Genomic DNA, 27003 nt, shown 5'->3' on the forward strand with positions numbered 1-27003 from the left:
TTTTTAAATGCTTAAAATTTTTTTTTTTTTGCAAGGAAGATCAGCCCTGAGCTAACATCCATGTCAATCCTCCTCTTTTTTTTTGCTGAGGAAGACTGGCCCTGAGCTAACATCTATTGCCAACCCTCCTCCTTTTTTTTTTTTCCATTTTACTCCCCAAAGCCCCAGTGGATATTTGTATGTCATAGTTACACATCCTTCTAGTTGCTGTATGTGGGACGCGGCCTCAGCATGGCCGGACAAGTGGTGCGTAGGTGCGCGCCTGGAATCCGAACCAGGGCCGCCAGTAGCAGAGCTCCCGCACTTAACCGCTAAGCCACGGGGCTGGCCCCTTAAAAATTTTAAATGTTTTAAAAATTCAAAATGTTAAAATACCCTAGCTCTGTCCACTGAAAAGACCCAGTAGCAATGACAACCCAGTAACAATGAGAATGTTAGCACCCAAACTATAGTCTCGGAACACTTCCCTGCTAAACGGAACCGGCGTTTCTTGGAGAGATCACTGGTTCCGGCTGTGCAGCAGCAAATGACACCCCGAGACTAGATCACCTTGTTATGCAGGAAAACAAGGAAGCTGTCCACGGGCCAAAGGTGGCTAATTTTACCATCAAAGAGAAAAATGACAGCAATTGATTGAAACACACTAATTAAATAAATATCCCTGAATTTATAATGATACTCAAAAGAGAAAGGCAAAGCAACTAACACAACTCATGTGTCGCTATTGGAGGAAGTCTATCAACTCCATATTCTGAAAATTAGCAATTAAAGGGAGAGAATTAGTCTTGATCTGTCTTTCCCGCAAAAACTGTATTTGCAAGTTACAAAATAGCTCTAGTTGATGAAGGAAAACTTTCCTTACAGAAATATTGTACCTAGTAAATGTAGAAGGAATGATAGAAAAATCACCATTTTTGGAACATCTAATGAAATAATTGATTCAGGCAATAAATATCGATTGATGCTATAATTAAGAAGCAAAATATTACTGCTTCTCTGGCCATGCTGAGGCCACGTCCCACATACAGCAACTAGAAGGATGTGCAGCTATGACATACAACATCTACTGGGGCTTTGGGGGGAAAAATAAATAAATAAATAAAATTATAAAAAAAAAAAGAAGCAAAATATTAATGAGGAAACTGTATATTCCAAGGGAGCCAAAAGGTCACACTACAACTTTACAACTAGGAATCAGGTAGTCACCACCTGGATCTACTGCTCAATCAGCATCGTTAAAAGCAGGGCAAACAGAGATTTTGTACATCCTGGTGTGATGTAATATGAAGTACATAGGACCACCTGTGAAGTGTCTGTGCCAAAAAAGTTAGCTCTGAGTCTAATCAAGCCTTTGTATCTAACTTCTGGGTTACAGAGACATAGAAGATGGAAACAGGTTGAGAAAATCAGCAAAATCCAGATTGTCATGGGACAACTGATGCAGTCTCTTTAAGAAGTTACTGTCTGAGAAACAGGTAATGGGGGAGATGAACATGCCAGACAAAAAGAGACTTGAGAGACATCACAACCTCAAAACGGCCCCAACAAAATTCCCCTGTTAGTTCACTCTATATCTTGAATTTGCATACATATTTTCCCAAAGGACTGTGGTTGTCTTGTTGACTGACGTAGTGCTTCTGCTAACTTCTTGTGAAGAAAGGAGCTGGCTGGTGATTCCTGCACCCCTTACCCAGTTCTCTGCCCTCCCCTTCCCACCTCCATTGAAATCCAGAGGGGATAAGTTCACGAAACTACTAACAAGTAGAGGGGCATAAACAGACAGAAATAGTTCTTACTCAGAATGGAGCTGGTCTGAGGCAGTCATGGATTCTGGGGGGGCACAGAGTCAAGTGCTGTAATAAAAACCAGATAATTTTGTGACCAATAATAACAGTTATAGTTACATTTGCTGAGATACAAGTAATCAAATCTTGTGCTCTGTCTGTGATGGCAATCATTGCACGCGGTGCAGGACTGTGCTGCAGGGGTCTAAAAAGAAATTTCCCCCTAATTGTGTGTAGAATATGAATAGTCGATTAGAGCTCTCTCTCGAGGTATCACATATAGGTAGCTCTAATGGGAACAGTCGTCCAAAATACAAACCCCATTTAATCAGGCCCCTTGTTTAAAATTCAGAACATATTTATATACATGTACATGAGTATGTGTGTGTATCTATCCAGTTTCATTTAACTTATACTCACACTGTCAGAATTATTCTGACTTCTTTTTAAAAATTTTAATTGGATAAGTTTCTTAGTGAACCATAATTAGATGCTGAACAATTACAAGTTAGTAGCAGAGATTAAATATCCTTAAAAGGAATATTAGGGTATAAAGTAAACTTATGTAATAGACCATAATCTTGCAACTAGAAGGATGTGAACCTATGACATGCAACTATCTACTGGGGCTTTGGGGGGAAAAAAATGAATAAATAAAATCTTAAAAAAAAAAAAAAAAAAAAAAAAGACCATAATCTACCTAGATCAATGATTGTTTCTACTCCTTTTTCTTTGTCATAGATTCCTTTGAGGATCTTATGAATATTCAGGATTCTCTTCAGAGAAAGATGTAAATATGTGAAAAATTAGTCACAATTTCAGAGGGTTCCTGCCAACTCCCCACTGGGGCAGACTGCATCTTCCAAAGATGGCCACAATAATGGCTTCCCTCCCACAGACTCTTCTGCAATGTGACTTGCTGCTCTCCCACCAGGAGGTGGAGCCTAATTCTTCTCCCCTTGCTGCTGGGAAGTGATTTGCTGAAACAAAAGAATGCAGAAGAAGAAATATTTGGGGACTTCCAAGGTTAGGTCAGGAGAAGTCTTGCAGCTTCTCTCTGGGACTCTTGGGACACGCCCTCTCATGACACTGCATCTCTGAGCATAGTGATGTGTGGCCTCTCAGGTTGGCACATTCAGCTGAGCTCATAGCCAACAACTTGTACCAATCGCCAGCCCTGTGAGGGAGCCATCCTTGACGCTCAGCCCAGCTGAACCATCAGACGATTCAACCCCAGCCAACATCTGACTGCAGCTGCAGGAGAGACCCCCTGAGAGAACTGCACACCTGAGCCCAGGTGGCCCACAGAACCATGAGTGATAATAACAAACTGTTGTTTTAAGCCACTAAGATTTGGGGTGATTTGTTACACAGCAATAGATAACCATAACACCCACCTAGCCCTGTTGAGAACCACTGTTCTTAATGATTTATTGAGAAAAGGAAATCAAGTTAGTAGATTGCAGTTAAAATTCTTAGACCCAACAATTTACTAGCTGTATATTTGTATATCTTATAAAAATTACTGCCTAATTTTTAACAACATTTAGATATGTTCTGATTTGAGTGTTTTGGGTTTTTATTTCATTCGCAAATCAATAAGAGTACACCTGGCTATTTAGATATCAAGACGGCCTTGATTTCAATACCAGAAAATAGAAGAAAAACCTTTTGAAAAAATTGTTTGTTATGCTTTGACCTAGAACTTCCACTTTTAGATATTTTTCCTTAAAAATAAATGGTTAATTTAGATAAAGATTTAGTTAAAGGATGTTTATCACAACATTACATATAATAGGGGAAAATTGGAAACAATCTAAATGCACATCAATAACAGACTTAATAAATGATGGCATTCCCATGCTAAAGAATACTATGAAATAGATAAAATGAGATAAAACTATTCTTATTGACATGGGAAGATGTTCAGGGTATACTGCTAAGTGAAAAAAAAAGCAAATTGCTAAACACTAGGTATAATTAAATATTTTAATAAACAACAATAAAACACATGTGTACGTATAGGAAAAAACCTCTAGAATTACATACCATGCTGTTAACAGAGGATACCTCTGGGCGGTGGGACTATAGGCTGACTTTCAATTTCTATTTTCAACATTTTTATATTATATGAATTACTTTTGCAATGCTAACAATTTTAAGAATACTAGTTTTGTTTAAATGTTATATGAAAGGAAAAATTCATAAAATAAAATAGACTGTAGACTGGAACCCCTTACTAAAAGTTTTTTTTTCTTTCTGTATGAAGAAAGAAGGGACAGTGAATCCATGTTCTCATCTACAAAATTTACCTTTTCAAGGAATTCTGTCCCACTTACTATACCTGAATAACTTCTCCCTGGCACCATGCCTCCTATCATTCATCGTTTTGGACTTGTGCTACGATATACACTCTTTTTCAAAGATTCCTAAATAGGTTTTACACGTATGTATCTTCATCTTCAACTATATTGTAAACTCCTTGGGTATCGCTTTTTCTTTGTATTGTACAATCTTCTATCATCAATAAATGCTAAGAACTTGGCTCGTTGAGGTGCTAATACAGGGGTCATCGAACTACTGTCTTTGGTCAAATTTGACCAACTACCTGTTTCTATACAGCCCATGAGCTAAGAGTAGTTTTTACATTTTTAAATGATTGAAAAAAATCAAGAGAAGAGTAACATTTTGTGACACGTGAAAATGATGTGAAATTCAGATTTCAGCGTCCGTATACAAAGTTTTATTGGAGCACAGACACACTCATTTGTTTCCATACTGTCTACAGCTGCTCTCACACCACAGCATCAGTTATAACAAAGACGGTACGGCCCGCAAAGCTCAAAATATTTACTATTTTGGTTCTTCACAGAAAAAGTTCGCCAGCCCCTGGGTTAATATAATGGAGCATCAGAAGTTTCTTTTAAAATATCTGCTGTTGTCGAATGCCTTTAGTAGTATGGTAGATTGCATTACTGTTCTCAATTCTTCTCTGCTGCTTGTGCAATAGGATTATATACCCAATAACCTTGCACATGTGATGTTGCAACGTCTCCCAGTACAGCACACAGTAGACAGCCCTGCCCCAGCGTCTTCAGGCTTGGCCGTGACATGCTTTGGCCAATGGAATATTAGCAGATGTAAAGTGAGTGAGGCTTTAAATGTGCTTGCAGAGCTTGGCCTGGGTTCTTGAGTGTCTGTGATCTGCCATGAGGTAGCAGCCATTTGTCCAAGTAACCGCTGGATCCAGAGTGAGAGACGTGCAGAACAGACCTGAACTTGAAGCAGAGTCAGCTCAGCCAGTGCACAGACCCACGAGCAAGAAATGAGTGTTTGCTGTTGAGAGTCACGGAGGTTTGCAAGTTGTTTGTTATGTGAAAATCTGACTAATACTGTGGAATTCATCACTCAGTTATGGTGATGTTTGTGTAGCTTTATTTAAAAATAAAGAAACTGGAAATCTCATTAGATTTAGGAAGAAGTGATATGGATTACCCCAGGTAATCAGTAAATGTAACATATTCATACTGCTTTATGGGTATAGTCATAAGTTTGAGAAAAGTCTATTTACCTCTTCCACTGAGCTGTTACGATGCCTTGAAATCACATTTTCAGCGGACTTATTGCCCAATATTATGAAAGCCACTTGGTTGATTTAAAATGAACACGCTGAACTTCCATGCTTCTCCACTCCTCCACCACTCCTGTCTGATGTATGGAGTGACAAGTGATTGTATGCATTTCTGTACGTGATTTCCAAGTCTTGAAATGCAAATGTATTTTTACCTGTAAAATGAGAATCTTTGGTTGATATAAAATTTTGCTCTAGTGAGTATTCTAAACCTATACAAATTTGGTGCTATGTACCATTAGTATTTAGAATCTGGTTATATTAGTTAAGGTGTATAATTCTCTTAAAGCAAGGTTTCTTAACAGTGGCACTATTGACATTTTGGGCTAGATAATTCCTTGTTGTGGGTGGCTGTCCCGTGCATATTACCATTTCAGCAGCATCCCTGGCCTCTATACACACTAGATGCCAGTAGTACTTCTCCAGACCCCACTCCCTCCCTGAACCTTCTACAGTCATTCACAATCAAAAATATCTTCAGACATTTCTATATGTTTTCTGGGGGCAAAATCACCCAGATGAGAACTGCTGCCCTAACGAGTGTGTGTGTGTGAGGAAGATTGGCCCTGAGCTAACATATGTGCCCATCTTCCTCTATTTTACATGTGGGATGCCTGCCACAGCATGGCTTGACAAGTGGTGCGTAGATCCTTGCCTGGGATCTGAACCTGCGAACCCCGGGCCACTGAAGCGGAGCATGCGAACTTAACCACTACGACATGGGCCAGCCCCCTAACGAGTGAATTTCAAGGCAGTGATTTTCCTACTGGGTTACAAATTATAATAATCTAGTAGGCTTTTTTTTTAACATCTTATTTTGAAATAATTTCATGTACCATTTGTTAATATGTGCCAGATGTACTGTTTCATTCTTTTTCTACATATATGCATAGATACTTTTTCTGGATCAATTGGGAATAAATTGCAGACAGGATACCACCTCACCCCCTAACATTCAGCGTGTGTTTCCTAAGTATAAGGATATTCTCTTCCATAATCACAGTGTGAGTAACAAAAACAGAAATTTTAAGATTAATACAATATTATTATTCAACCCACAGTCCCTATTCAAGTTTTGCCAATTATCCCCAGAAGTGACTATTTTTCACAGTCCAGGCTCCGGTGAAGGACACACACTGTATTTTGTCTCCATATTTCTTTCATCTCTAGAGCAGTTCCTCAACCTTTCATTGGTTTTTATAACCTCAATATTTTTCAAGAGTACAGCCTACTTTTTTGCAGAGTGGCTCTTAGTTTGGATGTGTCCGAAATCTCCTCATGATTAGATTCAGGTTGTGCAGTTTTGGCAGGAACATTTCGTGAGCAATGCTGTGAGCTTCTCGGTGCACCTCATCAGGAACCACAGGAAGTAAGTTAATCCCTTTGTCATTTGGTTACGGTGGTGCATTAGTTTCCTAGGGCTACCATAAATTACCACAAACTGGGTGGCTTAAAACAACAGAAAAGCTTTCTCTCACAATGTGGAGGCCAGAGTCCAAAATCAAGTAGCTATCAGGGCCGTACACCCTCTGGAGGGTCTGGGGTATAATCCTTTCCTGCATTTTCCTGCTTCTGGTGGCTGTCGGCGTTTCTCGTAGCTGCTTCATGCCAGTCTCTGCCTCTATCTTCACATGGCCTTCTCTTCTTTCTCTCTGTCCCTGCCGTCTCCTCTTCTGTCTCTTATAAGGGCACTTGTCATTAGGATCTGAGTGATCCAGGATGATTTCATCTTCAGATTTTTAACCTAGTTATATCTTCAGAGACCATTTTTCCAAATACAGTTATGTTCACAGATCCTGCGAGTTAGGACATGGATGTATTTTTGGGGGGCCACCATTCAAGCTAGTACAGGGGGGGCCTGCCAGGCTTTTTCACTGTAAAGTTACTATTTTACCTTTGTCATTAAGAAGTAATTTATGGAGAGAGACTTTGAGAAGAGTAAATATTCTATTCCTCACAAACTCTCACCCATTGCTTTTAGCATAGATATTCATGATTCTTGCTCAACTGGTGATTTTTAAATTCCATTATTCCTTCTACATTTGTTATTTGGCAGTCTATTGTAAGAGTTTTTCTCTCCTTCCTTCCTTCCTCCTTTCTTTATATCCATATAGACTTATTTTATTCAATGGCTCATAATCTAGTATTATTTTTACTTTATTTTCATGTCCGAGTGTTCCCAGATGTGACCAGCAAGAGCCCCATCGAGCAGGCTTCTGTGTTCAAGCAGGGAATGACACGCTTCCCATCATTCTTTGAGAAATTTTCTACTTTCCAGCACCAGAAAATGTTCTAAGATCATCTTATATTTTCCCCACCCCAGCCCTAGAATCAGCTATTTCATCAAGGATCCTTTGTTTCTTTTAGTGGGGAATGATGTTTAGAAACCAAGATTTGGGGGTCTGAGAAGCTCTTTAAATAAACAATTTTGAGCCCCACTTTCAGAGATGGTAATTCACTAGTCCTAGGGTAGGACCCAGAAGAGAGTGTGTGTGTGTGTGTGTGTGTGTGTGTGTGTGTGTGTAAAGTTTTAGGTAGTTCTGTTGCATAGCAGTGTGTGGGAAGTACTGCTCTAATGCGTTTAAACCATGATTTAGTTTACACTACATTTTTCAGAGCACATTTTTTATCTAAAGGGACAAATAATTGCCTCATATCGTAATTACTAGATACCAGAAAACTAAGCAAGATAAAACCTACAATATCTGAAAAAACATACTGGATATCAGATGTCAGTGATGAATGTCTAAGGTAGAAAATGTGTTCCATAATGTAAAACAATTATTGATTACAAAATCAAGTCAACTTAGATTCAAGTCTAGATACAATTATAATCTCAATTTAAAAAGAAAGTGGAAATTTTACTTTTAAATTGCATTCCTCTGACTATAATCTCTCTCCCTCTCTCTCCTACACACACAAAAGAATACATCACTTTGTGGGGAGGGGTGCAGGGAACACGAGAGTTTTCACAATGGAATAGAAAAGTCATCTATTTCAATATCCATTGCTTGACTATCTTCAATAATAGATAACTGGGAGAAGGAACAAAATTACTTCAGCGAAGCCAACTGTGCTGTTGAATAGCTATATTACATTTTGGTATTGAATGTGAAAAAGCATTTTTTTCCCATATGAAGTTTGGGTTAATCTTTTTTTATTTCTTAAAAAAATAAGAGCATTCCAAGGAACTAACATTTATATCTTGAGGAAGAATTTCTTGTTCTATCTACAGATGATCAAGATGTATACTGAAACCCTGGGTCTGTAACTTTGCCTCAGTAAAAAGCAATACAATATATCTCCTCTTTCAGATAGCAGCACTTTTTGTCCCCCCTGATAATCCCTGAGATAAATTAGAAGAAAATGCTCCATGGGAGTAAGAATTAGGATTCTTATCATTAACAGATAATAATAGTTGTCATTTTTGAGTATGTGCCAGGAATTTTACCTATCATGTCTATTTTACAATAAAGATGATAAGTGCAGAGAAATGAAATAACTTGTCCGAGGTCACATAGCTAGGAAAAAGCTAAGCCGGGACTCACGCCTAGTCAAGACAGGCTAGGTTATGCTCAGTGACAAACAAATGTCAGCAGCTCACGCTACACGTGCACTGTGGGTTGGCTGTGGCTCTACTCAGTTTCCTCTTCATTCTTGAACCCAGGCTCACAGTGAAGCCTCTGTCTGGAATATTGCCAGGAATGGTGTGTGGGGGAAAGACTATGGCGAACCACACACTGGCTCTGACCACTTCTGCGTGACAGAAGGAGCAAAATGGCTTCAGTGCAGCCAAGTGTAGTGTTAAACAACTATGTCCCATTTTGGTATTGAACATTGGTATTTTGCATTTCAACAGCCAGAGCAAGCTATGGCCAAACCTGATGTCAGTGAGGGGGGAAGTATAATCCTCCCACGGGAAGGGGCAGCAAACATTAGTGAGCAGTAACCAGCCTACCACAGACTGGTGTGCGGATGGCATGACTTAACCTTAAGCCAGTGCAGCAGGCCCTTGGTCTCAGCGACTGGTCCATGTTGGTCCAATCAGAGTGAAGCAAAAATGGTTGTTTGATGGTTGGGGTAGGAGTTGACCTTGCTCTTTCTCTCATCTGGAGCTGCTGCAGCCATTTTTCTGCCACACAGTAAGAAGTGTGACAAAAAGGCTGATACAAGCAGCAAGGCAAAGTCAAGAGAAATGGAGCCCCAGCACTGAAGACCCCATGAACCTCTGGAACAGCTCACCCTGAAGGTGATCCAACCTCTGAACTTTCCAATGATAGATCCCAATTGATTAGGCTAAACCAGTTTAAAAAAGATCTTTTATTACTTCTAATACTAACTGATAATCTTAAAATCCAAGGCCTAGCAAAGTCTTAAACTGTGTTGGAAGTGTGTGTGTATACATACACACACACATGTGTGTATGTATAATATGCTTAATTTTCTGTAAAAACAATGTAGCAACATTATGAAAATTTTGAAAAATAAGAAGGAAATGACCCATAATCATATTATCCTGAAACATCAACTATTAATCAGGTTTGCATATGTCCTTCCTGTCATGTGCATTTCTTTTTACATAGGTTGTATCAAAGTATACAGATAATTTTGTATCTTGACCTTTACACTTACATGTACATTTGAATTCTTTTCCCACATTGCTACATAATATTCTAAGGATCACTGGCACAGCTGCAAAATATTCCAGCAATCAGCTATAAAACAATGTAGATGAAAATTTCCCTAATTTTGAACACTTTGTTTGCTTCCAGTTTTTAACTTTATAGATAACAGTGCCATGTATGTATTAACATATGTTCATGGAGAAAAATGGGAAAGGAATACACAAAACCTGATACCAGTGGATGCTTTTGTTTAGGCCTCTGTGCCCTCTGGATCATAAGGTGATGAAACTCACAGAATTAGGCAGGGGTTGGGCTCTGCCTACTGGGAGTCATTGTTCTAGATATCCATGTATGCAAATCTGGTCTTATTTATTGTGCTAGGTTAAAAGAAATGGCATAAACAAATTGAAATTTTTGGTAGAATAACGAGTTCTGATGTGGAATAATATTTGGAATAATTGGTTAAAATTTGGAAAATTGGTTATTCAGAAGACAATAACTTCTAGGTGGAAGCTAGTAGGATAGGGAGACTTGCAAACACATTAGTAATAAGAAGTCAGAAGGAAATGGTACTGAGATATATCAATCAAGATTATAGGCAAAAATAGTCTTTTTGTACTGAGGTCCTCCACTGGCAGGAACTGCTTATGCAAATCTGTTTGGCCACTGTCAAACAGATGGGGAGCTTATGCTGAAGGAGGGCAGCCCCTTACTGTTTACTGCCCTGCATGGATCAAATGGCTCTGCTGGCCTGGCCTGTTCCAATGGCTCGCTGTCTCTGACCTTCGATGGCTCTCCGTCTCTGGTCCAGCATTCCTCAGACAGTCCACAGCTTGAGAACTTTCCAGTGAACTTGACATGATATTTCCCTTGCTAGCTTGAGATTCATTTAGATTTATATCTATCTGTCATAAATATTTAAAAGGGGTGATGTGGTTACTCAAGAGTAGTGTCCAGGCAGTTCTCCAAATCTATTTATCTTTCTCAGTCTCATTTAGGTGGACCCTTGATTAGATGTAGAACTTTTTCTCCCTGCTAATCTTGGTCTGGAGGGACAGGGCTACAGCTATAAATCTTGACACCTGTTTCTCAGTCCAGGTCCCAAACCCAATTTCTTGACAACTATATTATCAAAAGCATTTAACCTGTGCCCACAGGAGCACTAAAAGCAGAGCCAGATAGTTTGTTTAGTAGATCTGATTTCCTAAATTAGGGAATCTTTCTTTGGCAGAGTGTGGGCTGTCTTGGGACAAAGCTGTTTTATATAGTAGAGCCATAAAGGTACATATTAGTAGCTTCTGAACAGAGAACAAAACGTGGGCCTAGATCTTCGAAAGAAACCTAGTAAGAAAGTATCTCCTAATAGCACAGTTGGTCAAGCAGGGGCTCACAGGGAGAGGCTATGGCATCTTCTCAGAGACGATGTGAGTATAGGTTGACTTAGAAGTGAGAGGATCTCTAGCTCCCAGGAAGTCGGGGAAAGGATGAGGACTACCAGCAAAAATTAGGCCTGGAAGACAGTCAGACAAAAGGCCATCCCTCCTGGTAACCCTTACATAATCACTGCATACGTGACCAACTCGTGCAATCACTTTGACTGAAATGATTAATAACATATACCTTTGGCTAAATTCCATTCAAAGTATACAAAGAAATAGCAACTATCTTCTTTTTTTTTTTTTTTTTTAAGATTTTATTTATTTATTTTTTCCCCCCAAAGCCCCAGTAGATAGTTGTGTGTCATAGCTGCACATCCTTCTAGTTGCTGTATGTGGGACGCGGCCTCAGCATGGCCGGAGAAGCAGTGCGTCGGTGCGAGCCCGGGATCCGAACCCGGGTCGCCAGCAGTGGAGCGCGCTCACTTAACCACCAAGCCACGGGGCCGGCCCTACAACTATCTTCTTCTTATGAATTTTAAAATGTTTTAATTTCCAACTCATGGTTTTAGTATTATTTTAGACAATGCCTTAGAGTCACCATTTATAGCACTTTTTTCCCAAAAAACTCCAGTATAACGCCAAGATCATTTATCCCCCATCATTCAAACTTGGGGTTATGCCAAAGCCTATTACGGGATTTCATTTTGATACTTGATCTGGAATATTGACTGTAGACCAACATATCCTTATTCTTTTCCAACAAATGCTAAACCTTCAAAGCAGCACCACACAAGTGACTTGTGTATTAAGGCCTTGCTCCTCAGGCTCTCAGGGCCCTGGAAGGTGAGCTCTCTGGGGCAGACCAAGCCTGTAGCATTCACTGGCTTCTCCTCAAGCTTAGTAAGTACCGTGCTGGCTCAATGCATAGTAAGTGTTAATGGATTTCCTGTATCCTTAGAGCACTATTTACAGAAAAAGAGAGAGAAAAAGGTTAAGGGGAAGCAGAGTAATAGATAAACAAACGTTATAGGATGAGAGAACTTGAATGAAGCTCCCATTTTGTGAAATATGTGCTTAGCACATAAACAAGGTGTGTACCTGTTTAAAAAGAGAGAGAAGTAGAAAAGTCCGTAGCAAGTTTTCTCTTTTCATAATTCCCCAATGACAGTATATTATTTCAGATTTTCTTAAGGGTTTTTCTCTGCACTCTCCAATTACTCTTGGAGGACCACTACTGAAGGATGGATCTGGCACTTCTGCTTTCTGAAATAGCCCTGGTACCTCATGGAGATGAAATTCTCTGGCTTTCAGTTCCCATTTGGTCATAGCCCCAAGCACATCAATCTGACAGGCCCTTTATTGCTTTTGGCAGCACAGTGAAGTCTGTGCACAAGAATGGCTGATGAGGGAAACTCCGCAGAAGGATTCAGGAGTGAGAGCAGCCTGGACTGGTTGGGAAAGGGCAGCCAAGGGAGCTGGTGCCCTGGATGCTTGTTAACGGGGATGGCAACTGGGAGAGCTATTGCTAACCCACAGGGCCCCGATGGGATGTCCCCCCTCCCAGTTTCTGAGGGAGCCATTGCCCGCCTCATACATTTTTTAGGTCCTCAACCCAACCCATTGCTTGCCCAACAAATCTGTAAAGACTAAAGGCAGGGGCCGGCCCGGTGGCGCAAGCGGTTAAGTGCGCGCGCTCCGCTGCGGCGGCCCGGGGTTCGCTGGTTCGGATCCCGGGCGTGCACCGACGCACTGCTTGGCAAGCCATGCTGTGGCGGCGTCCCATATAAAGTGGAGGAAGATGGGCACAGATGTTAGCCCAGGGCCGTCTTCCTCAGCAAAAAAAGAGGAGGATTGGCGGATGTTAGCACAGGGCTGATCTCCTCACAAAAAAAAAAAAAAAAAAAAAGACTAAAGGCAGATCCTGAGAATCATCAAGAATAACTTGGTGCATAGAGAAAACCAGTCACATCACACCACAGTTACTCAGGGAGCAAAGAGTCTGAGGTCTTTGGTTTTATTTCTGAATGAAAAATTTACTTTAAGGTGGAAATATACTTGACATCTTTACTTTAATCAGTCCCCTGTAAAATGGGCGTAATTGCATTCGTTTATGCCGCACAGATGTTATAAGGATTAATTAATGCTTTTAAAGTGTGGACTTCAAATCAAAATTACTTCAACTTAAACCAAACAGATGCTTTTTAAAATAACAGGCACATATACCAGTATATGTTAAATGTTAAGGAATTTCCTTTTTTGCTCTGCTAAAATTTAAAAACACTAAGCAATAGAACGTTTTCAATCCTACTGTGTAACTCCAGTCATTGATTGCTGAAACAGTATATCATGTAAATACTGTATGACTTAGTAATTCCTTGCAGAATCTGATTCATTAGGGAAAAGTACTCTCAGGCTATTTTAAGCACTTAGGTACATGTTCTCTGAGCGAGTCAACTGTCATAGCAACTGATCTGCCACCGAGAAGCAAGGAAGTGACTTACCATCAGAAGTGCTTTTCCTCTCCCTTCGTTTGGGAATCTCTCCTTGGCTCTTAGAATGAAATTTCATGACTCAGACACTGATCATGGAAAATTTCACTGAATGAATGATAATTCTTTGACAACTTTAAATTTCTGAAGTACTAGATTTAATGGATGCTCAGATGCTATGGTTTAGCTCTGCAGGTTGGAAGAGCACACCAGAATACCAGAAAATCATGACAAATGAATGGGAAAAATGAACCCTGTGAGTTTGTGTAATTGTATCCAGAAAATTCAGATTGAAAAAACCCAGAGCAGTCAGAAATTTAAGGCTAATCTAGATCGTCTTAATTTTAATCACATTATGGTTAATCTGATCCACATGGAATTATAAACTGCTTTCCATATTCCAAAAAAGTCCATCAGAAAACCAACCAGTGGCTTGAGAAAGCAGTCTCCCACATTTAGACACTGTCTGATGGGGGGAAAAAAGTCAATTCTTTGGGGGAAAATGTTTTAGTGGCTCACAATCAATGCACAATGAAACAATCTGCCAAGGGGAGACTGTGTCATGACTTCTGATGAACAGAAGTTGAAAAAGGGCTCCACTCTAACACTTGAATTTTCTAAAGTCACAAAGTGTTTGTATAACTTGGCCGTAGATGTCCACCAAATCAAAGCATCAGACTTGGGAAAATATTCAACACTTCATTTGAACTCTTTAAAAAAAAAGTGGGGAGGGGGTAACAGAAAGGAAATACACATCCGAAATCACTTAACTGAAACCTTGGGGTCCAGATGTGTTTTGTAAGTTGGGACTTTTTCCATCTCGGATAGATAAAAAGGTAAATATAGCATATCATACATAAAACCCTGACTGAGGTCTGGGCAGCACCCTGTAATAAAACAAACTGATATTTCAGCAGCGAAATGTGTGAACGTTCACACTGACTGTGATCAATGAAGATTAAAAATAGCCTTGAGGCAGTTCAGGGCAGGTGTTGTTGCCAAATGACTTCAGGCCTGGTCAGGCTATGATGCCGAATGAGTTCTGAAAAGCCTTTCATTTATCAAACCTCTTTGGACTTCAAAATTGGTGGATAAGAGATTGCGAGCCTGTACTGCTTGATGCAATGACTGACACGTGTCTCTCTCTCTACACTGAATAAAGCTGAAAGTATGCGCTGTTCAAAAAAGAAAATAGGTGAATTAAGGAGTGGGGGAGCTACAACGAGTTAGAAAAGGAAAACAGTAATATTTGGGAACATCTGCCTTCCAGCAGAATATTCTTTATGTTTCTAATAAAAACAGGAAGTCGAGGGGAAGAAGAACTGATCTGAGATGTGTAAGGTGATTCTTGTGTTATGTTGGCCAAAATATGGGCAAGTAGGACATTCCTTCACACAACAGTGAGGCAGGAAAGTGAAAGAAGGAAGAATGGATGTCTAGCGATAATAGGGTTGATTCTGTGACAGGCACATTTGTGGAGAGGCGAAGAGTAAGGGCTTTGGCATCAATTCACAGACTTCCTGAGTTCAAACCTGACTCCATTACTTGCTTAACTTATCTAAGCCTCAGTTTCCCCATCTGGGAAATGAAGAGAGTAATATCATGGGTTGTTAGGAGGCACCAATAAAATAAAACCCGTAAGACAGTTAGCACAGTCCCTGGTGCATGGTTAGCAGTTAAAAATAAACTAAAATAGGGCCGGCCGTGGCTTAGTGGTTAAGTGCTCGTGCTCCGCTACTGGCGGCCGGGGTTCAGATCCCAGGTGCCCACCGACGCACCACTTCTCTGGCCATGCTGAGGCCACGTCCCACATACAGCAACTAGAAGAATGTGCAACTATGTCATACAACTATCTACTGGGGCTTTGGGAAAAAAAAGGAGGAGGATTGGCAATAGATGTTAGCTCAGAGCCGGTCGTCCTCAGCAAAAAGAGGAGGATTAGCATGGATGTTAGCTCAGGGCTGACCTTCCTCACAAAAAAAAAATAATAATAAAATAAAATAAAATAAAAAATAAAAAAGTTCACACTTGTAACTAATGGTAGAGATACAAATATCTCATTCATCTAGTCTGTTTAGTTTACATCAATGGTGTCACGGGATTAGGTACCAATGCACAATTTTCTCACCTGCAATATGCCTCTGATGGGGCCACTCTTACAAGGAAAAACACCTTTGAGAGATGTCTCTTGAATAGGAATTTGCTTCAGTTAAGCTGTAAGAGGCTTTTTTGTTGAAGTAACTTACTTCCCCTCTCTAGTCCACTGCCCTGAACCTTCCACTTTGTTTTGTGTGACAGTAGGTTTTAAATCAGTCAATGTACAAGGCCCCAGAATTCTGTTACATCTGGCTTCAGAAAATTATTTGTTTTCTTCTATAGTTTTCTGAATTAATCTTATTTCTTGGTTGTCATATCTCATAACTCACAACCTTTATGTATTGAATTTTGGGCTTTCTCTTTCTCCTTCACCATAAAGCTACATCCCCAAAAGATAGTCAGTCCTTTCTTTTTCACTGCAAAACTAATTCACATACTTTGTTGAATTTTTTTTAATCCAAAGCCAAATAACATAGGAGTGTGTGTGTGTGTGTGTGTGTGAAGTAAACAACTTTAAAAAGGGAAAATCTGCTGTTAACTTCCATAATTTCATCACCTCCATCCCACTTTCCAGAGATAATTGATGTTAACCACTAGGGCTGTGTTCTTCCAAACAACTTTCTATGTATATGCAAACATTGATATCCTATATATTAGGGAGAAATCTGTGGTTGTTGATTTAGAAAAAAATAAAATCATTCTATATATCCTGTTATGCAGCTTGATTTTTTTCCTATTTAACCATGTACCATGGACACCTTCTCTTATTATTATTGTTCCCATTCTTTTGTAATAAGTTGTGTTCTGTAAGCATAATTGTGTATGGTTATTAACTTTTTCTTCATTCACTGAGTTAATATTTATCGATCACCAAAATGAGGAAAATATGCTAGTTGGTACAGAAAGTGCAAGGTTGTATGAGACATAGTTTTTGCCCGCTGGATGCTTATTATAACCTGGAAAGAGAAACAACACAGGGACACATATAAAACTACAATATTAAGTAGTATAGAATATGTAAACTTAGATTTTAGTACCACTGTAGGTCAGAAGAAAGTAAACTAACTTTTGGAAGGGCTGATCAGGAAGGTTTTTCTAGGAGATTTTGGATATAAATTGGGTCTGAAAAGCTTGATTGGATTTCAACTGATGTAAAAGAGGAAGAAAAAATACCTTTAGCCAAATCTCTGAAAGAAGAAATGATAGGACATGTTTAAAGGAAGGCCATAATCCAAATGCATTGATTGTAAAACACTTCTTGATTTCAGAAATATTAAAAAGTGGGGGCAAATGTAAAAATTAAATCAAGAAAACACAGTATTTGGTCAATTTGAATGGAATGGCAGATTTACAGAAGGTAGAACTGATCAAGAAATCTAGAAAAGTAAGTAGAAACAACAAATCACGGAGAGTCTCGAATGCCAGGGGAAATCCAAAATTTGCATATTTTCACTCTTGTATATAATTCTCTTCCAGATACTTCTTTTCTTCTTATCACAAGCCGTTAGAATTTAGGAACAGACCAGACAAACTAGTCTTAAAACATAAAAGTTTGTATTCTGGAGTCCTTATTAAAATGATATCTTTAAAGCTATTGTCCATTTTGGCAGGCCCTCCCATTACAGACTGGTTTTTTCCATAAAGAGAGACACATTTCATATTAATTTACTTATGTGCCCAGCGCTCTGCTAGGCACGAAGATGTCAGTGGTGAACAAGATAGTCCCAGCCTCACATGCTCATGGCTTGGTTGATAGAATTTCCAGTGCCTTCTCCCCACTTCCCAGACATCATCAGTGTCATATTCTGCTGGCCTATCACCCATTAAAAATACACATCACCTTGACGTCACCTTCTGCTGCCTTGGCCTTGTTTCTCATTTGTGGTTATGATTTCCTGCTTGCCCTGCTGAACTCTGATTTCTTGAAATCCCCACACTCTTTCTTAACACCTAGGTGACTTTTTCCCACTGTGCTTTTATGTAAAGCAGAACTATTTACAAATGAACTTTTAGTTGTTACAGCATCTCCATAATTATTTCCTAAAATAAAAAAAAAATATTGGTTTTTGGATTCCCTTTATGTTGATGAGGACAACTACAATGAGGATGATGAGGAAGCAAGGTGGACTTAGAAATATGCCAAATATCTCCTACAGAAAAGGTTCTGTTAAAAACACAAATGGAGAAAATCTCTATTTGGGTCTTAGAATTAGGCATGTAGCTCAGTATACAAATTTAGGATTTTCATTTTCTTGAGCAGTTAACTCCTTTACTGTTGTGAAATGTCCCTCTCCATCCCTGATAATATTCCTTCTTCTAGAATCTACCTTGTCTGACGTTAATATAGCTATTCTAGTAGCCTCTGAGATGGTCTCCAATGGTCTCCACCTGGTGTACACACTCTTGTGTAGTCCTCTCTCACATGGTACCAAAGTTGGTCTGTGTAACCAATAAAATATGGCAAAAGTGAAGCTATGTCACTTCTGAGATTAGTTTATAAAAGACTGTGGCTTCTGTCATAGGCCTTCCGTCTCTCTCTTTTTCTTGGATCACTTCCTCTGAGGGATGCCCTGTCATAAGCGGCCTATAAAGAAGCCAGGTGGTGAGGAGCTTCTGAAGCCCCATGTCAACCACTATGTAAGTGGGCCTGGATGCAGATCCTTCAAACCCTTCCAAGCTGGATACCTAGACTGTGAGAGACTCTGAACAAGAATACCCAGCTAAGCCACCCCAGATCCCTGACTCACAGAAACCATGAAATAATAAATGTCTGTTGTTTTAAACTACTAAATTTGGGGTAATTTGTTATACAGCAATGAATAACTTATACATCTAGCTTTCTTTTGATTAGTATTTTCATGGTGTTTTGAGGGTCCCCAAACTACTCCAAGTTCAGTGATTAGCCAGAGGACTCACAAATCAAGAGAAGGTTATATTCACAGCTAAAGTTTATTATGGTGAAAGATACAAAGTAAAGCAGCAGGAAAGATATTTTCACTGGGCAGAATCCAGTGAAATCCAGAGAGGCCCAGTACAGGCTTCAGAGTCCTCCTTCATCAGAGGCCACATAGGATATGCTCTCTCTCTTAACAGTAAACTACAGGAACATGTGTGAAACATCTCTACCCAGGGAATTCTGTTGGATTCAGGTCCAAGGATTTTTTGGTGTGCTGCTCACATAAGCATATTTTGCTATGCAACCAGCCATGGCAATTGAAACCCAGGACTCCAACAATGAAACCTGGTGCACATCATTAATCTTGATATTTGTGCAAATCAACCTGATAAGCTGGTAGAGCATAGCCCATTGCTCCACATCAAAATCATCAATCCCTGACATCCAAGGACCATATTCTCAGTGGTGGCCAAGGGTCAGTCACAGTTCCAGGTCCTCCTAGAGACATTCAAGGAATAAGCAACCAGACCTACCTGCTCTGTTAACTATTTCCTCCTAAATGGTGGACACCAGTTAGCACCAATTGCCAAATATGTGGATGAATGAGCCTTCAGAAAATTCCAGCCTCCAAACTTCAAGTCTTCCAGGTTAGGCCCCAAACATGAGGCAGAAATAAGCACTCCCCACTGTGCTCTGTCAGAATTCCTGACTCACGGAAACCATAATAAACAATAAATTATTATTGTTTGAAGTCACCAAGTTTTCGGGGTAGTTTGTTATATAGCAATAGATGAATAACATAGGGTAATATTTTCTTGTGTCTTTGCAAGTCTGGCAATTTTTTATTGGCTGCCCGACATGAGTTTTATGTTTGAGGGCACTGGATTTTTTTGTATTTCATTAAATAGTGTTCGATTTTGTTCATTGCTAGCTAAGTCACTAGGAATTAGGATCCTTTGTAGGATTCTTTTCAGGATTGCTTTTAAGTTTGTTAGGGTGAGTCCAAAGCAACCTTTAGCTTAGGGCTAATTTATCTCCACTATTGAGCTGATAACTTTCTCAACAATATTTCAGGGATTGGCAAACATTTTTGGTAAGAGTCCATACAGTAAATATTTTAGGCTTTGCAAGCCACATATAGTCTCTGTTGCATATTTTTCTTTATTTTTACAATTCTTTAAAAGTATAAAAATCATTCTCAGTTTGCAAGACGTTCAAAAACAAATCTGCAGGCTGAATTTGGCCCATGGGCTGCAGTTTGCCAACCGCTGCCCTCTCTGACGTCTTTTGCATTAAGAGGTGTTTCCACTCTGGCTGAAATGAACATGAACTATTCCCAGCCCTGTTATGAGTTCCAAAAACTTTCCTGCCTACTCATTCTCATGGTTCTGTCCCAGCCCTGGTGGTTTCCTCTCAGGCATGTCAGATTAGCACTCAGCCAAAGACGTGAAATTTCCCTTTAAATTTCCGAGACTCCATCTCTCTCTGCACAGCTCCCTCCTCTCTGGCACTCAGTTCCACAAATCCTAGCCACTGTGGCCTCTCTGAACTCTGATCTCTCTCTTCTCTCAACAAGACTGCAGGTTCTGTGTGGGTTCCCCCATCCTGTGTCACTGCCTGGAAATGGCTTCTAGGAAATAAGTTCAATCCCATGAATCACTTCCTCTGTTTCCTCCTTTCAGAAACCACAGTCCTGTGTTTCTTGTTTTTCAATTTTTTGAACCATTGTTTCATATATTTTGTTTTCTAGTTGTTTCAGGCAGGAAGGTAAATTCAGTCCCTTTTACTCCATCTTGGAAAGAATCTCTATTCATTCTTGAATTTACTTATTATCAGTGGTCATGTTTTTATTTGCTTACATATACTTACTCCTATGTGTTGGTTTCTATCCACATTGCACATAAATTTCTAATAGAAACTATTTAGTTCTATTTAATTTTTTCACTGTTAAACACAGCACCACATCCACACTCATGCAGATCATCATAAATGCCACTAACAAAAGCTATATGTCAGTGACCATAGACTTACAAGATTTCTAGTTGAGATAAATCTTAAATGATCTAATTGATCTCAGTCCAACTCTACCTTTACAGAATTTCCTATATAGAATTTCCCTCTTCAATATCTTTAGTAGTAAACATGTAATTTTGAGGGACATATTCTACTTTTTAGGATAGCCTGTTTCATTGTTGGACAGCAAATAATTGTCAGAAAATGTACATTATAATGAGCTAAAAGGTAATTCCTTACAACTTTTTAGTTCTTATTGAATTTGTGTTGAACCTAAACGCAGAGGACCTTTCTTACCAAATCCTTTTAACCTTGTTGGGCATTATTGATTCAGTTTGCAAATACGTGTCGTGCTAGGCTCTGTGCAGAGCTTGGGGTTGTAGAGGTGAGAAAAAGAAGGTAATGTCCAGGTCTCATGCATCTTTCAGTTGGGTGGGGGAGTTAGAGAGTAATCAAAGAAATTAACATGTAAACATGAGTAAAATTAAAGTGTGATATGTGCCATGAAGAAGCATGGTGTGATGCCATTATATAGAGGAGGATTTGATCTCCTCTTCCTCCTTCTTCTTGAAGGACATTCTTGGGGAGATATGAGTTGAGATCCGAAAGCAAAGTAGAAGATAATCAGACAAGAGAGGTGAGAGCTTCCATGAAGAGGGGATGACCTGGGTAAAGCTACTGGGGCAAGAAAACAGCAACTGATGTTAAATCTAAACGTAGGACTTTCAGATAATCCTCTTAAATACTTGACTCACTCAGTGAATACACCCAATCTCAGAAATATCACTACATTACCAAAAATACATTTCTGACGTTTTGGGCATACTTGTAGGGAGGCAGATTTTATTTCACTGTAAGGTAGTACTGTGGATTGCCCTTGGAATATTATTGTCCCCACCTCAGGTTTTGTGGGACCCGAAGCTTACACATTTTAGGGGCCCTCTTTAAGACAAGAAATACAAATGATGGATACAAAGTTAAGCACAGGGCTTGGAAGAGGCCTTTGTAAGTAAGAGGCCCTGCTTCATTAGTTTCATGGTAAATCTCACTCCTCCTTTGAGGTGTTCAGACAAAGGGTGCATGACCATTTACTGGTAATGTTATCAAGGGAGTTCAGATGTTGTATAGAAATCTGGACTTGATAGATGTCTAAGTTTCCTCCAAATGCAAAGATATTCTGTTTACTAGGCTTAAATTTGAGAATTGAATAGGTCAAAGTTTGACTCTGCAATCTTCACCCCCAAGCTGGTATATAGAATGAGTTGTCTGATAGTCTAACAATGGTGTGATATTTGGGACTCAGTGGCTGGGTGTGGGTGTGGGTGTGTATCTTTCAGGTTCTGAATTAAATGAATGTGAAGGTTAAATGTCTAGTTTCAACCCCTAGCCAGTTGTTTTGTTCTAGCCTTCAAATCTCAAGCCATAGAATCTGAGCTAAAAAGTCTTCTGAATCAAAGCCTGGGTTTGATTCACATGCTAGCCAATGCTTGTCCACGGAGAACACGTCAGGGCTGGCCAGAGACAGACCTGCACCCTCTACCCCCACTATTCCCCTCACACCTGATTTTGCTGGTCAGAGGAAGCTTGAGGAGAGGGGATGGATGCTTCTTCAGTGCACGCCCTTCAACCCTGCTGCATACACTGTCTGTGCCACTGGCAGAAGGGAAGGAGGGCACATTACAAATGAGGACTGCCACTCCCTCTCGGACGAACAGAAACAGAAACAGGACCCTCAGAGTCAATTATGCTCTGAATCATTTTTATACAACAGGAATAATACGGACAATAACAAAATAATAACAGCAGCACTGTGACTGAGTGCTTTTGCATTCCCAGGGTAGTTGTGTGGGAAGATCATAAAGCTCTTAGGAAACTTTAATTAGAGCTCAGATGTAGGTGAGTGACATGGCTAAAGTTCCTGCCATTCTGGTCGCCAGAGAAATAAAATCAGGTGAGGTTAAGTGGTCAATTTATGGACAGCTGGTCATGCTCATCTGCGATTGCTTTTCCAGTCTGTCAGGTTTTCTGGAATCTGACTTGTTGGCAGCTCTGCCAGGCCCTGTGCCCTTGCTTGCAGGAGCTCAAGTTTAGAGCTAATATGTCAGTAATGTCAGCTCGTTGCCCCAGGGCTTGGCCACACCAAGTCTGGACCTGTTGCTTTGTTTTGGAGTAAGTCTACAAGGGACACTCTGAGCCCGGGAAGAAGAGTCCTGGAGGCAGGTAGACTCTGAGCACCTGCCAGGCGTGGTGGGGACACAGGGACAATGCTTTTCAACAGGAGATAAGTGACTGCGAACGGCTCCATGTTGGTTTACGCTTTTTCTACTTTAATATCCAGGAACAGTTAGAAAACGTATTTTTCCTATCTATGTATTCTTAGAAACTGCCACCACTTCTAAGGAGACAGGAACACTTGAGTGTTAGTAAGGAAATAAAAAATAAAGTCCCCTTGAAGATATGCGAAGACTGGGAACTTCATATCCTGTATGTCCCCTACGCCACAAGACTTCTGGAGTGCCTTTGTTTTGTGCCCCGTGAGGACAGAGCAGTTCTGTCTCAGCCAGGGGCTCTGGGACCAGTGATGGGTGAGTGGGTTTGCTCACCCTGGATTCAATCCCAACTGATAAGGAATTTCCCAAACATCCACAGTTTCCATTAACATTATCCAAACACCTCCATGTTGATACAAATCCACTTCAAATCCATGTCCTTTTTTGTGTGTATGTACCAACAATTGGGAGAAGGGAAAATATTGTCTTTTACTTGCCTATTATTCATCCTAAAACAATACTTTTCAAACTTGAGCAGCTTTCATCAGGTCTGGCGCTCTGGGGTTTGGAGAAGCAGCCCCGGTGCACCCAGACTTCTTGGGCATAATTTCAAAATCCGTGATTCTGTTCCTTCGTGCTCCCTTTTCCCTGGTTCCATCTGTCTTTATTTCTAAGGCTCATTCTTTCCCTTTGAATTTTCATTGTCTTTCTCTGGGCCTTTTCTCTGTCTTTGATGTCTTCCTTACATCATTGAAATCAGAATTTCCCAGACCCATCCATCTTTCACTGTGGTTCTTGTTCAAGGATACCCTAATGAATTACTTTTATGCTTTTTTAAAATGTTTTGTGTATAAAAATTCCCAGCTTATGACTTTTTTGGTCTCAGTACTAATTGAACTAATGTGCTTATTTAGGAAAGAGTTAACAACGACTCCTGGTGCTTTTCTTAGATTTTAACTGATAGCTCAGAATCCATCTTTCTGCAGGTGAAACAGTTTTTCCCCTTCAATTCTTCCTTATTTTTGCACACATGGAAGCTCATTTCTCTTTCTGCTTACAGGGTCCCATCATCTCTTCCTTTCTCCTCAATGAGTTGACACTGCATTACCTGGCAAATCTTAATATTAGCAATAATTTACCAACAGTTTAAATAAAAGAGTCATCCTGAGACATGGGCTTGGTGAGGGGAGCCTTCAAGAGAGCACTTACTGTTCTCCATTCCAGGTGTAACATTAGGACACAACACCACAGGGGAAAAAGCTGCTTGGTTAGTGTCTTTGTTTGCTAGGGCTCCCATACCAAGTGTCACTGACTGGGTGGCTTAAATAACAGAAATTTATTTTCTACCAATTCTGGAGGCTAAAAGTCCAAGATCAAGAACCAACCAGCAGGGCTGGTTTCTTCTGAGGCCTCTTTCCTTAGCTTGTAGACGGCCCTCCTCTCCCTGTCTCCTCACTGGGTCTCCTAATATCTCTTTATAAAGAATCAGTCATTGCATTAGGGCCCACTGTAACTCATTTTAATTTAATTATCTCTTTGAAGAACCTATCTCCAGATACAATCACATTCTGAGGTACTGGGGGTTAGGATTTCAGTATGTAAATTGGGAGGGGGTCACAATTCAGCCCATAACACTATATTAACAACTCCTCATACTGGTTTTCAGCAACTACAATTAGCTCCAGAACACAGCCTAAACCCTTGAAATCTGTGCAAAAGTTGGATTACGGAGCCCTGTTAGGGTCACATGTCACAGACCCCTCCCTCACTTTACAGTCTCTTCATAACAAACGTAAACAAGCCACTTATCTGATTGCCCAAACTGCAGCAGACCATGCATAGAGTAACCGCCAACCAGAAAAAAACTGCACTGCCAAGGCAGATGTGCAGACCGCAGCAGGAAGTGACTCCAGCACCGAGAGGGCAGCAGAAGAACCTTAAAAGGGCAAAGCTGTATTGTCAAGTGCCACATAGTATGAAGAGAGCAGACAATAACAATGCTCCTGACTTGTCAAGAGTAGGTGATACTTTCAACAACCTATAGCAGAAGGCTGTAGAAATTTTCCCACTAAATAGCATGAAAGTTGTTTGTGCATTTGAAGGAGATAAACTTCAGTTATTAGAGTAATTCACCTATGCAAAATTAAAATTTCCCAGTTCTACTGGATGAATGCTTCATTCTATAGATGATAGATAAGGTCCTGCTTGGAATTCATGAAGGTTTTGCTATAATCCTGAACATGAGCATGTAAAAAAGGGCTCTGGGGGCCAGGGCTTTCCTGTCCCCATAGACTTAACCTCCCAATGAGGCTTAACAAGCAGTCACTGAGATTCCCTAAGAGTTTGCAAAGATGTTTATCAGACAACTTTTTAATTTAAGCCATATCCCCTGTAGCGTGCAGTGAATTAATATTTTAATAATTTCTGTAATGCTTTTGTGACTAGTGCAATTATATGGCCTTATATTTTGTGTGTTCATGTGTTAAGCATAACCATTTTAGTGGAAACATTTAAAATATATCACAATTTTTATAACCTTCTTTTGGCATTTCTTCATGTTTTAGTACGCCAGGAACCTCAAAAAGGGAGCCACCTGGGCATTTCTCAGCTCTGGGAGGCCCTGCACTGGAATGTGCTACGTGCTCAGCCTCACCCTCCTCTGAATCATCGCCTCCAGTTTGCACTTCATGCCTCTGACCACCTTCTGTCTCCTATCATAGGTATTTATGAGGCTGTCTTATCTATCTTACAAGATTGTGAGCTTAATTCCCAATGGTCAACCCTGCCCCCTGATGGTACTGTACCTAGTCTGTTTTCTACTTGTGAAACCATGTCAGTCTTTTGTGATGTTTGTTGCAGATGCCTTCCAAGGTAACCCTCAGAACTCTTCCTTATGTGCAAAGGGAGATCACCCAGAATGCTTTGCTAGAGAGTTTGTACAGCTCACTGCAGTGGTGTGCTGGTAAATGTTTAACAACTGGGTCTGGGGTGGGTTGTGAGAGGCAAGGCCTGATTCCTCATGTTTGCTGGTTCTAGACCTCACTGAATGTGGAGTTAGGAGACGCACACAACGGTTCTTGCTGGCCAGTCCAACTTCAGAAGGTTCCAGTGCATCTCTGGATCATAGCTCAGGGATAGTGAGAAATGCTATTCTGTAAGGAATGGAGAAGCCCATTGAATCCCTTCTCCACCTGCACAGGGAAGCCTGTAGGACATATTCACAGGACTGTCTCACTTTCCAGGTTTGCCTCCTCTCAACCCTCTCCAACTAACTGCACAAGATCTTGACAAACCCTGAAATAGCTTTCAAGTCATGAGCAATGAGTCACAAGATAAATCAGATGTTTCTTAATGGTCACTAATATGAAGGCAGTTCAAAACTTTCAGAATTAGTCATGTATACATACAGGCTGACTTTGGGGTTATAGTTATTAACTCTCCAAATTATCTTTTTTCAAGCATTTGCTCAACTCCCTATCCCTTTGCACGCACACACACTCACTTCTTAGACACATGTAAGGTGTCTGTGACTCAGTGATTTTTATCAATGAGAGGCAATGGGAACACTCTCTCCCCATCCTACCTCTTCTCTCCCACTTCCATATACCAGAGTGAGCAGATTTTAAACGTATTTAATCAGGGATTTTGGTTTACTCTCCTATCTCCCAGTATGATGTTTTGTTCTTCACAGATAGTCTAAAACATTTAAGTTAAAATTAACTCTCATTTCATGTAGTATATAAGAAATACTTTTTTCCCCCTCACTGCAGGCGCCCGTACATGTTCACTAATTCTTGCATAAACAAGTTGAGATCATTT

At 40.1% G+C, this 27003-nt stretch overlaps 1 long non-coding RNA gene across 1 annotated transcript in view; it reads right to left on the reverse strand.

Moving 5' to 3' along the window:
* Window positions 1-27003, reverse strand: part of LOC147916329 (uncharacterized) — a 74905-nt gene that overhangs the window by 2065 nt on the left and 45837 nt on the right. The window contains exon 3 of the long non-coding RNA XR_015553241.1: window positions 1797-1853. This is a non-coding gene — a long non-coding RNA (uncharacterized LOC147916329). The remainder of the gene's footprint in view (window positions 1-1796; window positions 1854-27003) is intronic.

This window comes from Ceratotherium simum, chromosome 9, assembly GCF_057802395.1.
Source record: "Ceratotherium simum simum isolate JZ-2026a chromosome 9, ASM5780239v1, whole genome shotgun sequence".
NCBI classification, from domain to species: domain Eukaryota; kingdom Metazoa; phylum Chordata; class Mammalia; order Perissodactyla; family Rhinocerotidae; genus Ceratotherium; species Ceratotherium simum.